Below are 18,899 nucleotides of genomic sequence, written 5' to 3' on the forward strand. Positions count from 1 at the left end.
TGCCCAAACTCGCTCCTATGAAACAATTGAGAACAAGGTTATGTTTTAAATCATTGTCTATATAAAATCTCTCTGTTTTTTTTTTTTTTTTTTCCTGTAGAAAAGCAGGTATTTCTTTAAATATAAGCAACACAACAGTAGAATATTTTCCCTGGAAATGTGTTTTAACCCTGCTTCATTCAAAAACCAGGGAGAGGGTAGCATATTACTTCATTGGTTCCCTAGTGAAAAAAATGGTGTCTTGTTTTGTTTTGTTTGCTTCTTTTCTTTTCTCTCTGTGCCTGGTGGCTAAAGAACTTACTCCAGATGTAGATGATACAAATTAATTTATTTTGTTAACCGGAAAGGATTTGCATTGTCGCTATGAGTTCCTGCGAAAGTTCTGAAAACAGCAGCCACAGAGAAAGGCCTTTCCAATTTGTTAGCTTTCATAAAAAGTTTCATCACCTTTCTGTTTTCTACAGTCATCTCAGCACTATTTTACTAACATATCCATAGGTATGCTGCAAGTTGTCCCTAAGGACAGTTACAGCTTCAGATTTTATATGCAAGATTATACACCGAATCTTTATCCTTTCACAATGCATTTTTATACTGGATTCCAGAGGAAGCTTGTGAAAACACCATCTAATAACTTTGAAACTGTTGGAAAATTTCAAGAAAACTTTGCAAAAGTTCAGACATTTCAAAAAAAGATTGGCTTTTCACAAGCTTTGTGGAAACAGAGGATGCAGTAGAAGACAAATTACATTTGTGCCCTGAAGGAAAGCCTGCATTCCGACTTCAGTCACATTTCTGTGTATTGGAGAATCCTCGCAACAGAGATCTGTAAAAAGTCTGTCTTTCTGCATTGCTGTATTGGGTGTAGTTGTCCAGATTTTGGCAGCAGTGGGGATGAAGGGGTTGTCCCTGTGAGGAGAGGTCAGGGGCTTCCCTATGCTGGACACAGCTGGTTCCAATGGACCCACCACAGGACACAGCTGAGCTCCTTATCCAAGGTAGTGGTGCCCCTGGGAAAATGTATTTAAGAAAGAGAAAAAAAAATACTGAACAGAGAGAGGGGAAATGAACAAAAAGATAGTAAGAAACAGCAGTGTGAACACCAACATGAGAGAAGAAGGATGGGGAAGGAGGTGGTCTAGATGCTGGAGCAGAGATTCCCCTGCATCCTGTGCAGACACCATGGTGGAGCAGGTGGATATATCCTGAGGTAAATTCACCCTGTGGAGGACCCCACACTGGAGCAGATTTTCCTGACAGGAATTACAGCCCATGGAGAGGACCCACAGTGGAGCAGGGGAAAAGTGTGAGGATGAAGGAGCAGCAGAGAGAAGCCATTATGAACTGACCTCAACTCCCTATTCCCTAATCCCCCTGCGACACTTGGGGGAGGAGTAGGTAGAAGAGTGGAGAATGGAGTGAACCTGAGCCTGGGAAAAAAGAGGTGGGGTGGGCAGAAGGTGTTTTAGGTTTTTTCCTTTGATTCTCACCACCCTATTCTATTTTTAATTAACAATACGTCAAATTAATTTTCCTGAAGTCAGATCTCTTTTGCCCATGATGGTAGCTGGTAAGCAATCTCCTTGGTTTTATCTTCACCCAAAAGCTATTCCTGAGGAGGAAGAGTGAGAGAGCAGCTGGATGTCTGGCAGCAGGCCAAGGTCAACCTGTGAAGGTAGTTGGTAAGTCAACTCACTGTCCTTGCCTTGACTGACAATTTTTCTTGTTCCCATTCATCTTATTTTCTCCCCTCATCCCACTGAGGGGAAAGAGCAAGCGAGCAGTTGGGTAGCCATTTGGCTGTTAGCCAAAGTGAACCCACCATGATTGCATTGCTGTTGGAGGAGTTGTTTACTTCAGTTTGAGGCATCCTATAGTAGAACAAACTTTGGACACAAGTACCTTTTGTTCTTCCTTCAAGGAAGGGTAGTGTTTAGAAATTAGATCACGCTCCTAAGGAGCAGCCAATATTACCTCAATTACAACTCTTTCTTTACATATAATTTGAGTCAAGGAGTTAGTGAATTAGTTTTCATAGATGTTATATGTAATGTATACACTCTACTATATATATGTATATACACTATATATACATGTGTATATACACATACACATGGTCCTGCTTGAATCAAGACCACTCCTGACTTTTTTGCAGTTGGTGAGGAATTCATCTTCTCTGCAGGCTGTACAACACTACTGGTGCATACATACCTCCATGTGTGCCAGTAACATGTTTGACTAATGGACACACAAACACATGCGTGCCCATGCATGTGCATGTATAAGTAATTGTATGTGCATATATATTTATACATTAATGTGTATGTTTTTGTAGAGTTAAATATTTTCATAACTTAATTCTCTAATCCCCTCTGAGCTATATAATCACCTGTGTTAGTCCTTTTTTCTTTCCTTGTTTTCTATTTAGTTTTTACTACTACTATTTTTAGTACTTTTTTTTTTCAGAAAAAATCATAGGGTAAAATATATAATGCACAGTACCTGTACTGAGCTGAAGCAGTCTTACTGTTCAGAGTAAAGGCACAGCAGTTCAGCATTTGTAAATATGTCTCACTAAACAGTTACTCCTAAAATAAAAAGAGCCTGTGATTCCGACAACACTACAGCAGACAGGACAATCCAATTTTAATGATAATTTCTTACAAGGTTCAGATTAAAATACTGATGAGTTTCAGCTAGCCCACAAATGTTACTAATTGTTTTGTACAAAGCATTTTGCTTATGAGGATCACCTGTCCCAATATTACAAGGTTCTAAATGGATGTAATTAAAAGCTAAGAAGTGTCAGTGTTGTGAATATAATTCTCCATTTTAAAACTCAAATATTGAACTAGAATTAAAATGTATACGTGTTCCTGTTCTCTCACTAAATGGAAATTCAGTAAAGCTCTGAAACTATGACTGAAGTCAGCCTAAAACAAACAATTTGGTAATCTATTTACAGATCCTCCAGAGTTTCCATCCAAAAATTTCCAAGAACAAAAAGAAAGAGATGTTTCAGGCTGTATAGTCTGAACTAAAATCAGAGATAAACAAAGAATTGCAAGACTGTCAGCAGAAGAGGTAAGACTGGGTGCACTGATGCAACATGTTGAGCAATCTCTTGCTCATTTCAACAGCCAAGATTTTTTTTTGGTAGCTAAAGATTAGTTAAATTTATAATTTGTCAATCCTAGATTGTTTACTAAAGTCCAAGGTAAAATAATAGTAATATTAAAAGAATAAAATCGCTAATAACATCATAAAATAATAAAATAATAGTGCAATGTGTAACAAGAGAGAGGTGAGTAGTTAAACCCAGTTGAGACCCAAAATACCAGAATTTTTTTCCTTGGGGATAGAAGAGGTAAAATGGAGAAACTGTCATGTTTCCTTGGCAGTGCTTCATGCAAGAATGACACTAAGTAAACTGTAAAACTGATGGCTCTTTCAGAACTCCACCCATTGCACTATAATCTGTTTGGATGGGGGAAAGAAAGAATCCACGTGGGCATGTATTACCACCCTTTTTCAGGCTTAGAAAGCAACCATCAATTCAAAGGACTCTCCAGAAGAGTATTTGATTCCATATCATTCAGAGATACATCCTGCAAACATCTCTATCCAAGAAATCTTCATTCTTACAACAGTGGTACAATATTCTTACTAGGTTCCCAGCTCACCTGACTGTCCATCCAGCTAACTGTATGCCAGCCAATTCTTTGCCAAACTCATCTTGAAAGTACACCTAATCAGACAGCAGTAACACTGGGAAACAGTGATGAAATCTGGTTGTACTTCTCAATTATATTGACTAAATTAATTCCTTATCATGCTGGATTAGTCTACCCCATGTAAATGATAGTCATTTTCCAACTAACAGGTTCTTACTTATTCACGGAACAGTAAATGTCTATATGGGCTTTCCAGCACTGTTTTCCACAAGAATGAAACTTGGCCATATGGGAGTCAGGCCAGGAGCAAGATGGATCCCCCATCTGGAGAAGAGAGAAGCAAAATTCTTAGCACATGTTGGTTCACCTCAGCAGAAAAGTCTAGACATAGACTTACTGACTAATTTTATTTCTTTGTTTCAATTTAAAAATAGCCAACCAAAAAGACTGCTAGCTATTAATTCTTTTTTCTTTTTTCTTTCTTTTTTTAAACTTATTCTTGTGCCACTCATATAATTCCATTTTCATTGTTTTTGATGAAATTACTGTCTTAGTCCAGAGGAAGAAACTTTTTTGATGTGTATTTCCAATATGCTGAATCTATATAATATTAATCCATACTATATTCTTTGGTTATGCCATGTATTAAGACTCAAAATGTAAAATTTATTTACAGAGTAAAAGTAAATTCTTTCCTCATTTGAAGAACAATCTTTTTTCTGACTATGAACAGAATAACATCTCAGGAAGAAAATCTGCATTCAGTATTTCCTTTTGCCTTGTTTCTTGTCTCCAAGGATAAGGAGAATGCATCCTCATTGGCATGTTTTATTGATGGTCTGTAATAAATGTCATAACAGTATCCCCTAAAATCAAAGCAAGTCTCTGAAGTTTTTCTGCTGGATGGAGAAGAATGCTTATCTTTGGCCCCAGTATTTTTACCAGTCATTTCAGATCTGTGATGTGGATGAATTATATTTCCTTAAAATTTTTCAATCATAACTGAGTGATAACTTTTTCTGTTAAGGACTGTTTCTTCTGAACCTCTCACAAATCTCTGGAAGCAAATACACTGAGCTTTTCATTCCCATTCTTAGATTTGACATGAAACAATAACCACAACTTCTACAGTAAGGCTCTTGATTATGGATAACTTCAAATTAAAATGAAGCAGTAGCCTGGAACTCCTCAATTACCTTTTGTACTGCAGAAGTCTTATTTTTCTTGTCTGTCCTATTTCCTTTCATTTGTTTTTTTTCATCACAGAAAAAGATTAGCATAACCTCCTCTGGGTTTTGTAGTTTTTTCTTCAAGTTTTCCATCCCTGATTTTGTTAACCCAACATCAGACAAGACCATTTACCCCTCAAGTCCTTGATCCATTGCTCTCTGATATGAAGCAATTCACTGAGCAGGGTAATCTTTCATTCTCAGATAGACCCTTCCATCTATTCAGTGTCAGAATAGTTTTTGACAGTGGCTCTCAGGCTATTTGATATTAAGGGAGAAATCTAGCTGGTAATCTTCAGTATTCTTGCCAGGATCACAAATAAATTTTGTGGTTTAAAAGCTACATATTGATCCACTTCCATAAAAGGTTTGGAATTCATAGAATCTGCAGATCTCTAGATTTCTATCAGGTGTAGAACCACTTGTTTTTAGACCACTTGTTTTTACCATTATGTCAATGTGGTAAGACGTGTCCTACACATTTTCTGTGTCACACAGTTCTGTGAAGAGATACAAACACCTTCTTCAAGAGGGACCTCTATTTGTGAGCATAACTCCCTCCCACTCTTTCCCCTCCTCCTCTCATGGTTCAGTAGTTCTCAGTTATAAGTACCAAATTCTTAAATAACCTGAAATGTGCTAGGCAATATTTGGGTGATATGTTATCTTTTATGATGTCTCATGCATCTCTGCCTCATGAGAAATATAGCTCTTATCTACATGGTATTCATTTATTTCTTTCTGCTCCTTTGAGACATTACAATCCAGGGTAGGGTTTAACCTCTTAGTATTCATGATTGTATTCCCTATATTGCACAGTTAGATTGTGCAGTTCTCCATTTTAAAAAGCACTGCATTACTCCTATCCTGATATGCTGTCTCACTTTTTACAGTTAATCTCTTGCCGATCTGCTTCTTCTCAAGTTTGGCATAATTAAGCTAGCATGTTTTTTCACTAAGGATGCGAAGAAGAAAAATGTATCCATAGACCTTCCTGTTGAAATTTTCTGTCTTTGCAATATTTGTTTAACTTATTTTCCATTTTATTTGCATTAAAATACTATTTAGATCTTGTATATGTTACAAAAAAATCTTTGTTTTCTTCTTTTTTTTTAATTAATATGGAAAATGTCCGCCTTGCTAGATAAAGATACATTATATTTATTCTCTCTATTCATTTCAAAACCGATCTTTGTTTCATTTCTCCCCCAAGGCTTTTGCCATATGCAAAGCTAAAAAAAAAAAGGAGAGAGCTTTGCCATAAAATAATCAACTGCAGAAAAATCTATTATTTATTTTAAATTCCTTATAATAAAAATCACACAACAAAAATTAGCTTAACCTGTCCTCTTGTCAGATGTTTAAATCGCATCTCAATAGTACATTCTGTCAGAATCCTTTTAGAAACAAGTAAGAAAAAAAAAGGCTGTCTTGAAATGTAAACTGTTCTCACTGACAGGAAGGAGGAAAATTTTTGTTTGTTTGTTTTTTGTTTTTTTTTTCCTCTCTCTCTTTCTTTTGTTGTCCCACTAATCGCAGATGCTAAAGTTGTGGAGGAAAATCAGCAGCAGTTTACATTGCCCTTAATTTCTGTAGATAAATACTTGACTACTGTGAATTCACACCTCTGATGTCTACAGCTAAGACTATAAAGCAAAACAACACATTTTGAAATTTTTCATTTAGAATAAAATTGTACAGCTGATTAGTTTAGCCAATGGTTAAATTTGACTTCACACTTGATATTAACTTGCAGGTTGAAGAATGGTTCAAATATTTGTGAGTGCATCCTCTCAAAGCAATTACACAGTATCACAACAACTGTACTGGACATCAGTTTCAGGTGTTTTTGTGAAGAAGCTGGACCTGGAGTATTTAAGATCAAGAAGATATGTAAAGAGTGACTATGAACATCATTAATTTAAAGATTTTTTTTTTTTTATAATTCGTTTCATAACTACTTCAAAGGTAGGTAGGTGGCACAGAGCACCCACATGCACACGTACATACATGCATACATACACTCATACAATAAATCAACTAATTGTATACAGTCATACAAGTATTTCTCCACAGGTAGAGAAGACAGTGAAAGAGATTAAGTAGACTTAGAAGGTCAACAAACAGAAGGCTCAGATGGGTGGAAGGATGGGCAGTCATCTGATCAAAACTACTGTTATACAGTTATTAATTGTAGTAACTGTAGTGACTTAAATTAAGGAAACTATTTAAGCTCAAGCTTTGTCAGAAATACTTTGTCTAGATAAAAGAGATGGTATAATTGGTCTGTACAACAGAACTAGGTGCAATGTAGATGTCTAAGTGCATTTTTGCACCCAAACCTACGACAACTGACATGTATCTCATTAGATAAGCCCCTGTTATTTTTGTCAGGTATCTTTAGATAGGATCATTAATACACAGTACTTCAGTTTTTAGAAAGGCATTGGCATCCATCAGCAGGAAAGGAACTCATATTCAGAGTCATCGAGAGTTTAGAACCTAGTTTGTAACTCATTACCAACAATACCAAAGCTCTGGAACTTAGCATGCCTCCAGCCACAAAGACTGGTACACCTGAAACTCTGTGGCACTGCAGAGCTGAAGCCCCCAAGCAATATGGTCTGTGGGGTCAAGAGAACTGTTCAGAAGAGAATTTTAAGTCTCTACCATTTGGACAACTTGAATAGCTTGCTTGTCTCCAACAAAAGTATTGACTAAATTTCCGTTTACTACTGAGAGGGTCTGGATGCTGCTCACACGTAACACTGGGTGAAAGAAACCAAAGAGGAAACCAGTTCTACTGAGACAAAAGAAAAAGAACAGAATCAATCAGTAGTTTCTAGACACACTGAACAAAAGCTTTACTTTTGTACAGAAAATAAGAGTAAGGCACTAGAGAAATATGAAAAATCCTCTGTATAGAATGGATATGTTGAGCAAGGTGGAATGGACAAGGTTGCGATAACAGGGGCAAGAGATGACAGAAACAATACAAAAAAGATATAGAAGCAGAGAAAACAGAAAAATAAAAGCTAAGGACAAAGTAAATAAGTAAAACCAGGTAGAAAAGAGAGAAAGGTCAAAAGAAAAAAAAAATCAGGAATGAAGTGTAAGAAAAAAAACAAAAATACACAAGCAAAGTAACCTGAAATGGATTTAGACACCAAATATTATGAAGTTTATAGAAGCTGCTGAAGTTATGAATAGTGTAATCATGGCAATTCTTTTTTTGTTTCCTTGCCATTTTGTATCTACAGTGCTATTACAGATAACAAGCAAAAAGAAGATGCAAAGTACTGCTTCCTGATTGTGATCCAGCAAAAGCTGAAATCAAGACAAGAGATGGATATACATAATATATTTTAATTTTTTTTTTACTGTTGTCAATGATGTCCTAAGGATATACAGCACACCTATAACTTTGCAAAAGGAATGGTAAGGATTCCATCTGTGTGCTGATTACTTTGTAAAAAGGAAACCTCATCAGATTTAGTAATTCAAGAGCCAAATGCTTGCACTGTTTACATGAGGTACAAAAAAGATAAATTGAAATACAGTATGGGAAAAATCTGTAATAAGTATTTCTGTAAAACACACAGGACATTATATTAGCTTAAATAGTGTGGCAAGACTGTATAACAAAATATCAGTCAGTTGCCACAAATACTTAGTTGATACAAAGAGAAAACTGATAGGACTTTTTACACTGATAGTACCATAAGCAGTCACTGCACAATTTGATTTGAAGGACTGGAACACTAACAACATCTAAAGGAAGATAAAGGCACCATGTTATCTTCCACTGGGGTTTTTTTCATCATTGGTTTGACCATGAAATCCACCCTGAAAATATAGCAGACTATTCTATGAGTAGCATTTAAAGTTGGCAACTACAGGAAGTAAAAGGTGTAATTTTCAAGAGTTCATGTCCATGTAAGCAATGAAAAATAATTTTTTAAAAGGTTTTGTATACTGTGATCCTTGGTATAAAACTGGGGACTTGGTTTCCTATCAGAGTATGGACACAGTGATTATAATAATTTAGAATTCTTATGATTTTTAAAAGATTTTAGAAGTTCCAGATTACCATAATATTTTCAATGCATGTGTGCAGAAAATCCATAAATGCTCAGTAGTTACCAGACACCATTAAATGTTTGACTTCATAAGGGAAAAATCCATACTACTTTGAAAAAGAACAAACAAATACGGTTGCCTAATATGTGTATGTTCATATATGCCTTTGTGTATACCTGTCTGAGAGCAGGAGAGTGAGAAAGATCAGAAAGACCAGACAGGCTTTTTAAACTGTGTTCCTGCTGGGACTGAGGACGTTTTCTTGGCGTATCTCAATACTCCAGCAGACATGGAGTAGATTTACTTATGTGAACAGTCAGTGAACTGACTTCTGCTAAATAATTACACAGCTTAAGAAGTGAATACTTTCCCATCTTACTTGATATTCTCTGTAAGTTGTAATACATTTCAGTTCTCGTATGCTTATTCTAAAGATAAAAAAACCTTGAAATAAGGGCAAAGTTTTGTTCTTTTTCAATACTAAATGTACACAGATATCACTAAAGAGTTTTTGGAGCTGTAAAGGTAAGCTGTGTGTTCAGGGCCTGAGTGTTTTTTTTTAAAGATACAATGTTGGTCAGAAGTATAAATGTGTGATTGCTTTGTATTAGTAAGAATCCAGTCATTTTCATCAGTGTCTCCATTGCTCAGCCCTGCTAATAAATTTTAGAAAAATGACTTTTAAAATATAAGGCCACCCAAGCTATTTGGACATCTGAGAAATATATGATCAATCTCTGTTTGTGACAGGTGAAAAGCCATTCCAGTTGCAATTAGCATAGCTAAACCCAGAAACATGGCTATGACAATGAGAAAAAGAAAACATACTAAAGAATTAGCAGAAAACAAGCATGAGAGAAGAAGAAGGAGCTATAGAAGCCAACTCCTGAATTTAGAAAATATGTACACACACACCCCCCAAGAAAATATGGAGCAAAAAGTCAGAGAGAGAAAAGATGTTGAAATAGATATAGAATCATGGAAACATTGAATCATAGAACAGTTTGGGTTGGAAGGGACCTTTAAAGATCATCTAGTTGAACCCCTGCTGCAATGAGCAGGGACACCTTCAACTAGATCAGTTTGCTCAGAGCCGTGTCCAACCTGACCTTGAATGTTTCCAGGGACGGGGCATCTACCACCTCTCTGGGCAACCTGTTCCAGTGTTTCACCACCCTCATCGTAAAAAAATTCTTTATATCTAGTCTATATCTACCTTCTTTTAGTTTAAAACCATTACTCCTTGTCCTATCTCAACAGGCCCTGGTAAAAATTTTGTCCCCATCTAGCAGGGTGCCACACTGTGGAGTATTCAAAGGTAACATACTGTATGTTACTTTTGAAATCGGAGACACTTGATAGATGTCCTTCCTTAGGTCTCTTTGTGCCCAGAAATGGCTAGATCTTGACCCTAGCATGCTCAGCAAGTAAAATGAATTCCATATTTCTTCTAACTTCAAGAATGCAAACAGATTAATTCAGTAAAACTTAATTCTAAAAAAATCTGTTGTTCATTTACCTTCAAGTTTTCAGAAGCTGAAAAGAGCTTTAAGTCTTAACATAAAAAGCAAATCAGGACCAATATTGCTAACATGGAAAAAGGGAATATTAGAGTTAGAAAGCAGATTAAGTAGTCTTTTTATTTTTCCTTTTCTCATTCAGATATACCATAGGATATTATCTTAGTTCTAAAGTATAGTTATGGTTTATCTTTCAGCACATTACTCAAATATTCATATTGGACCTGATGCTGTTTCTATTGAATTTAATGGCAAAAACCCCATAGATTCCAAAGTAGGCAAAACTGGGCCTATTATACATTATTTACATGTAAAATCAGGATAGAATGATTAGTGAAGCATTTTCCAATGCGTTTTTACATATTTTCAAATAAGTATATTAATTATCTTGATTATTTCCACAGAGAATATTTATACACATCTCTGAAGCTCTTATCAGTGTAAATATTAGAAAGAGGGAATATATAAACAGATTACACTAACAAAATATCTTTGGGCAATTTGAGCAATTATCATACATACTGCTGCTGGAGAACTTCCTACTTCTAGAGTTCTATACCTGCTACCTTAAACTCACTTTTGGCTCTGAACTTCCTAGAAACCATTACTTTATCACATACAAGGAAGATCAAGAGTTTAATCTGCACTGCAGGATTTAAAGTATTTTCCCAAGAAAATCATTAACTTTAACAATGTATCACACAAATATCAGTTACTAGGATGTCTCTATAAATTAACAGAATGGAATATCAATCAAATTTCCAAATCAAAGAGAATAACCTGTTTCAGCTTAATGGAAGGCATTTAATCTTAATTCTGATTTCAGCCTAACTCTTTATGGTGCCGGAGAAGACAAATCTGTAGTTATTTATTAAAGATGTCCATGTTGGTTTTGCATCTGATGAAAATTACATGAGAGTTGAATTTCAGTTTGAGACTGAAGGTGTAATTCAGTTCAGTTAAATGTACTCAGGACTTCATAGGTCATAAGATATATCTGTCAATCCATATGGATTTTGTGGATACCCTATCTCATTTCAGGTGATACTCAGCAACTATTTTAAGCATTTTTTGATCCATCCCCCAGACACTTAAACTGGGGTATCTAGGTGTAGATGTCCCTATTTAAGTTTTATTTACATTCAGTGATGATCTCTAAACCATGCAGTCAATGAAGCATGGGCAGTGATTCAGCTGATAAGCCACAAGGGATTTAAACTAATTTGCTTAAAATTAGGTTTCTAGTATCATTTAGGATGCCTTATGGTGTCCTAAATTCCTGAATGAGTCTGGCAGATATGATACAAGTTACCCAGAAGACATGTGCCCTTTTGATTTGGCTGATGGGAGTATCATTGGTGAGCACAAAAGGCACAGTCTGTCTGTGTTCAAGCAGCTGAACAGAGCTATAGCATTGCCTTACCTGAACTGATCCTTCAGGGTAAACTGAATTTCCCCTTGACTGTGTTGACCTGACTTTATCTACATATGAGTGTGTCCAGGTGAGCTAATCTGGAGCTGGATCCCACCTGAGGACTTTTCCAAGAAAGAAGAACTCTTAGTGATGTTGCAACATAATATAAATTGATACACACATGTACCAGTCTCAGGGTAGACATCTACTACTGAGCTAGTCATCTGAGAATCCTAGAAAGAGAAATAGTCATTTCAAGATGATGATTCATGTTATTTTAAGATAGACATCTAAAATAGATAAGAAGAACCACCTAGTGCCACGAATCATCCTCTTATTTCTTGGCACTAGTGGCAAGTGTAGTCTGCAAGTGTAGTGGCAAGTCTAAGGAGATCTGTTAAGATTTAGCTCATATAAGATTTGGATTTCTATTTCACATCTTATTCTTTATTGCAGAGCTATTCCCAGACTTGTTTGCCCATCCTTGAATCTAGTACAGATCCCGTGGTAAGTCTGACTTACCAGCAAACTGCACTACTGTATTCAGCAGTTATGTCTTATTTTATGAAGTGTTAATCTGTTTGTGTTACAGTAACAATAAAAAATAATATTTCATTTCCAAATAGAAATAATCTATATATAAAAATAAATATATAGGTTTATGTATTTGTGCATTTATATATGTATACAATAATGTATATACATAGATATGCATACATGCCTGCATACTTATATATTAGGAAAATGCACATATGGGAAACATTTTTCTAAAAATATTTTGTATGTTTGGTAAATAAAGGGGTATTAGTGCTGGATGAGTGGATGCAGTGTACATGTGGGACTGTTCAAGCTAATTCATAGCCTCAGGCATGCATATGAATAACTAGCAAAAAAAGGATATTAAATTTGGGAAACAATTTGTTTATTTTGTTTTTTATGGTTCTGTCATAATTTTTAAAAGAAATTTCAGTTATATAAATTCATTCCTTCATTCTCACCATTGTTTCATGATATTGTAAATAACATCTCTCAATATCTGAAATTATTTTATTTGATATAGTTGTATTCAACTTCTCCTTTTTATTGGATCCATTTCAAGGGGCCATGAATCTCACTGGAAATTGAGCTGGTCCTTCAGATTCCATTCCACAGATATTAGCTTGACTTAGGGCTCAGACAGAAGTTTTCGCAGCTCATCAAGTTACTGTGTGTCATCACAGCCAACATTCTAGGCAAACATTCATACTCTTAGCCCATATAAATTTGAGGTAAAATGTTCTAGTTTAAACCTCTGTCACTGAGATAGATATAAATTAATTTGTTTCACCTTGTGTTTGCTACAGACTAAGATCTCTTGCATAATCAGTTTCTGTAGCTCAGATGATGTGCAGTAGCTGGTTAACTAATAATTTATGAAAGTTCCTGAATTAAGTGTTCTGAATCCTTAAGTGGTTGATAGGCCTTACATGCTAATAAATATTATTTACCACCTTTAATTTATTTCTTTACAGACTTAGAATTCAACATTGCATATGATGACACTGATGGAGAGCCATCCTTCTTATACAGCTCAGAGTATGAGTTTTCACATGGAGGAAGAGATTAGATATGTAAGTATTTTACAGTTCGTAAGAGAACCTTTGAAACCAAAATAATACTTGAATAGATTATTTAATTTAGAAAGCATTATTTAGCACCTAGATAATTTTTAGAAACAGGATACTGCTACAAAAGACATAAGTCTAAAGCATCCAACCTCTTGTTGGCTACACACTGGGGTAATGCCCAATGACTTCAGTGGTCCACTCTGCAGTGGTAAAAGGTTTCTCTTTGGAAAGCTGGAAAGCTGGTTAGAGGATTAGTACCTAATTTTGAGAAATGTTTGATTTAGGACATAAAAAAGATACTAAAAGAAAGATATTGAGGACTGAAAAGACCAGGATAAAGGGAAGGACATGAAAGGGTTGTTCTATTGCAGGGAATGTGCTTTGAGGAAAGCTTATCAAAGTCTTTAGTTTGGTGGTTTTGTTATCGGAGATGTTTTTGTATTACTCAGAAATGTGGCACAGACATCCCTTAATAATATTTCTACTGTTATTTCTCAGACTGGAGGCTTGTCTTTGGGGACAGAGGAAAACTCAAGAAAGCTATGTGAAAAGAAAAAAAAAAGAGAGAGAGAGAGAGAGTGGTTTCTCTCATACTCCTCCATCTCCTTAAGCCTCAAAATACCTTTTATTCTGAAACATAGCGTGGGTATGGAAATACCAAATCATATAATGAAGCAGACCATTCTTGAAAAAGAAGGTTCTGCACAAAAAAAGGTTCTAGTCAGGACAAGTTAAATTGCACCTTTTGGGAAACTACAGGGTTTTAGGTTGCATGAGCAAATTTTGTGGTTTGAAAATGTTTTAAATTACTCTCTTGTACTGCCCAAATTTTTGTATGCATAAAAAATATGAAGTAAATTAAAAGTTTCAATTGTAGCAGTATTGGTGAGTTACATTTTCCTATTTTGTTAAGTACCAGCATTAAATAGTAAAACTAACTGCTTATTAGTCCATTCTCCATATTTCAGTAATTTTAGTCTCTTTTCATTTCCACATCAGCAGTGCCAGGGAATGTCAAAGGAATGAAGATGAGACGTTTCTGGGACTGAGTTACCACATTAATTGTCTCTGTCAGAAAATACTATCAGTTTCCATTGGGTTGGTTTGATCTTAGATCAACGACTTAGAAGTGAAAGGTGCATACCCCTTTATTCATTCTTCCAAATTAGTTTGCATTTGCTATTCACTTTAAGGCTAGAATATCTGCAATAGTCTAATGGAGGGCAATGTTCACTGTGTGAAATATGAAATAAATTAGATTGTGTCATCTTCTAAAAGTAGAGTGGAAAGCGACAATGGTTAAAAAAAGGCACTGTCTAGTACATGGGAAAGAAGTGAACACTTCTATGTTCAGTGTCAGTTTGTGATAGCTATTGTAGTACCTGCTAGTTCACTGCCTTCCAAAGCTGCAAATTTGGTTTACCTAGCATCGCCTATGAGAGAAAACTCCTCCCATTGCTGGCTATAAAAGCAATAGAAGATGGAAGCAGCACTTGGTCACAAGCCACATGCAGCACAAGACCCATGGGCAAAGCATCATGGATCTAGCATACAAATTTAAGATGAAATTCTGTCACTTAAGTTTCACTTCCAGTTCTTTCTGGGTGACTCACAAGAAGATTCCTAATCCTGTGTATCAACTGATGTAGACTGCAATATGATTATGAGGTTTTTGTAAACCATCTTTTTACTGCTTCTTTCTGCTACCCCATCTACTCTGTCTGTCAGTGTATTTAAACTGCTGGGACTTAAGCCATATTTATCTTTATGGTAGTGTAGTGGGTATGTAATATACTGGCCCCAAAACTGAGCCCTGGTGAACACCGCTTGTGACCAGCCACCAAGTGGATTTAACTCCATTCACCACAACTCTCTGGGCTCAGCCATCCAGCCAGTTTTTTACCCAGCAAAGAGTACACCTGCCTAAGCCATGAGCAGCCAGCTTCTCTAGGAGAATGCTGTGGGAGACAGTGTCAAAGGCTTTACTAAAGTCCAGGTAGATAACATCTACAGCCTTTCCCTCATCCACTAGGCAGGTCACCTGGTCGTAGAAGTAGATCAGGTTGGTCAAGCAGGACCTGCCTTTCCTGAACCCATTCTGGCTGGGCGTGATCCCCTGGTTGGCCTGCACATGCCTGTTGAGTGCACTCAAGATGAACTGCTCCATAATTTTCCCCAGCACCCAGGTCAGACTGATGGGCCTGTAGTTCCCCACATCCTCCTTCCAGCCCTTCTTGTAGGTGGGCATCACATTGGCAAGCCTCCAGTCTTCTGGGACCTCCCCTGTTAACCAGGACTGCTGATAAATGATGGAGAGTGCCTTGGCAAGCTCCTCTGCCAGCTGCCTCAGTACTCTCAGGTGGATCCCATCCAGCTCCATAGACTTGTGAGTGTCCAGGTGGCATAGCAGGTCATTAACTGCTTCCTCCTGGATTATGGGGGGTTTATTCTGCTCTCTGTCCCTGTGTTCCAGCTCAGGGGGCTGAATTCCCTGGGGATAACCGGTCTGACTATTAAAGACTGAGGCAAAGAAGGCATTAAGTACCTCAGCCGTTTCCTCATCCTTGGTGACAGTGTTCCCCCCCACATCCAATAAAGGAGGGAGATTCTCCTTGGCTCTCTTTTTGTTGTTAAGGTATTTGTAAAAACATTTTTTAGTATCTCTTACAACAGTGGCCAGCTTGAGTTCTAGCTGGGTTTTTGCCTTTCTAATTTTCTCTCTGGATGACTTGAGGAGATCCCTGTACTCTTCTTGAGTTGCCTGCCCCTTCTTCCAAAAGTGATAAGCTCTCCTTTTTTTCCTGAGTCCCAGAAAAAGTTCCCTGTTCAGCCAGGCCTGTCATCTTCCCCGCCGGTTCATCTTTCGGCACATGGGGACAGCCTGCTCCTGCGCCTTTAAGACTTCCTTCTTGAAGAATGCCCAGCCTTCCTGGACCCCTTTGCCCTTCAGGACTGTCTCCCAAGGGACTCTTTCCACCAGTGTCCTGAACAGGTCAAAGTCTGCCCTCCGGAAGTCCATGGTAGTGGTTTTGCTCGCCCCCCTCCTTCCTTTGCCATGAATCGAGAACTCTATCATATCATGGTCGCTAAGCCCAAGAGGCCTCCAACCACCACATCTCCCACCAGTCCTTCTCTATTTGTAAACAGCAGGTCAAGTGAGGCACCTCCCCTGGTAGGCTCACTTACCAGCTGTGTCAGGAAGTTATCTTCCACACATTCCAGGAACCTCCTAGGCTGTTTCCTCTCTGCTGCGTTGTATTTCCAGCAGACGTCCGGTAAGTTGAAGTCCCCCACGAGAACAAGAGCTAGCCATTGTGAGACTCCTGCCAGCTCTTTACAGAACGCTTCATCTGTCTCTTCTTCCTGGTTGGGTGGTCTGTAACAGATTCCCAGCAGGATATTGTGCCTGCCTTGTTGGCCTTCCCCCTCATCCTTACCCATAAGCACTCGACCTTATCATCATAATCACCAAGTTCTACACAATCAAAACACTCTCTAACATACAGAGCCACCCCACCACCTCTCCTTCCTTGCCTATCCCTTCTGAAGAGCTTATAGCCATTTGTTGCAGTACTCCAGTCATGGGAGTCATCCCACCATGTTTCTGTGATGGCGACTAAGTCATAGCTATCCTGCTGCACAGTGGCTTCCAGCTCCTCCTGTTCCTTGCCTATGCTGTGTGCATTGGTGTAGATGCACTTGAGCTGGGCTATCAATTTCCCTCCCAACATTGCCATGGCACCCTTAGGTCCTTCTGTCCTTTAGCCATTATATACATGCATCTAAGGTTTGTATCAATTTTTACATGCTTCAGCACAAATGATTGGCAGTGTTATTCCCAAAAGCATAAACCATTGTTCCTACCACAGTAGGTCACAGAGTCTCTTCACTTCATAATAGAAGTATTTACTTCTAAATAATTCATATATCACATTAGAATCCAAGTTAAAAAGAATGTCTGTAAGCTCATACTCAAAGGCATACAAAAGATATGTTAAGCAAAGAAAGACAAAAAAGAACAGCACAGTTCCTACATAGCCTGAAGGAATTAAGCTCTTATTTTCCCCTGCTGTCCCCCATGGAAATCTTTAACGTTAATTCTTTCAAGATATAGCTTAAAAACAGAAATCAGTACATGAAACCAGCAGAACACTGAATTAAACTAAAGTGCATGGTTCTATAGACATAAATCAAATAGAACAAGGTTAAAAAACAAAACAAGAACAACAAATGGTTCCAGTTCATCTCACTCTATTAAATAGGCCAGTGATTTCTGTCCAAAGAGTCACAGCTAACTTATCTCTTCCAACTCAAGGGAAGATGTGTTAATTGTAAAGTGAATGGTACATGATGTTTTACCGTTCACTCAGAATTCTCTGACCTGAATTTCACCTCTGTCTTAGATTACTGCAGCTTGAGCTAAAATGACTGAAATTAACTGAGCCACAAAGAATTACAATAATAGACTTTTAGCAGCTAACCTTATAATAAATGTATTTCAGTATCAGCACACACATAGTATGTACAATTAATTTAAAAAAATGTATATGGCTTATGGCTTAGAAATCACATCAATATTTATATAACCTCTTCACTAGGATAAGCTGCTGGTTACGTACAACTGCCATTAAATCAGTAGGTGACCACACAACTGTGATGTTGAAGCAGTAATTGCCACACACTTGTAACATCTTTGCCCATCCTTCCATTGATTAAATGAAACCTGGGGTGCCTACACTCATTTTGCTTTTCTGAAGTAGAATACACAGAACTGTAGCAGTCAGTAGGTGAATACAACCTCTTTTTTGCAGGCAGCATGAATAACAAAACATACAAACCTGGGTCTCCTGTATTTGCCTGGTTGTCAGTTCATGAATGGAGAGAGGAACACTGCATGATGTAAATTTTTTCTGGACTAAGAATAAACAATACATGAACGTAATACAAAGCCGTAAGTTAGTGATAGGCTTACATTGATTAAATATCACCCTATCCTCCACATCTAAGAATTCTTCCTAATTAGAGAATGCAATAATGAGGAGTTGTATGCTTAGAAATGAACTTTTCAGACAATCAAAGTGAAGATGTTAATCTTGGCAGTCTCCTCCTTCTAAGAAAGGCCTAGAGACACTGACAGTTGTTGAAGGATCTCACTTTGGTCCTGTTTCATAGCTTCTGGCAAATGCAAGTTCTTGTGACACAAAGGAGCACAAGGAAGATGATAAAAAGTAAAATGTAAAGATTGTTCCTTATATCACAGTATATCAAAGTAGAGGTGATCAGGGTATGTTTTGAGATGCTGTGTCATAAGCAGTTTGTCAAATATAAATCTAGTAATTAGACAGGGAGTGACATGCTGAGAGATGAGGAACATG

This window comes from Ciconia boyciana, chromosome 1, assembly GCF_034638445.1.
Source record: "Ciconia boyciana chromosome 1, ASM3463844v1, whole genome shotgun sequence".
Classification (NCBI taxonomy): Eukaryota; Metazoa; Chordata; class Aves; order Ciconiiformes; family Ciconiidae; genus Ciconia; species Ciconia boyciana.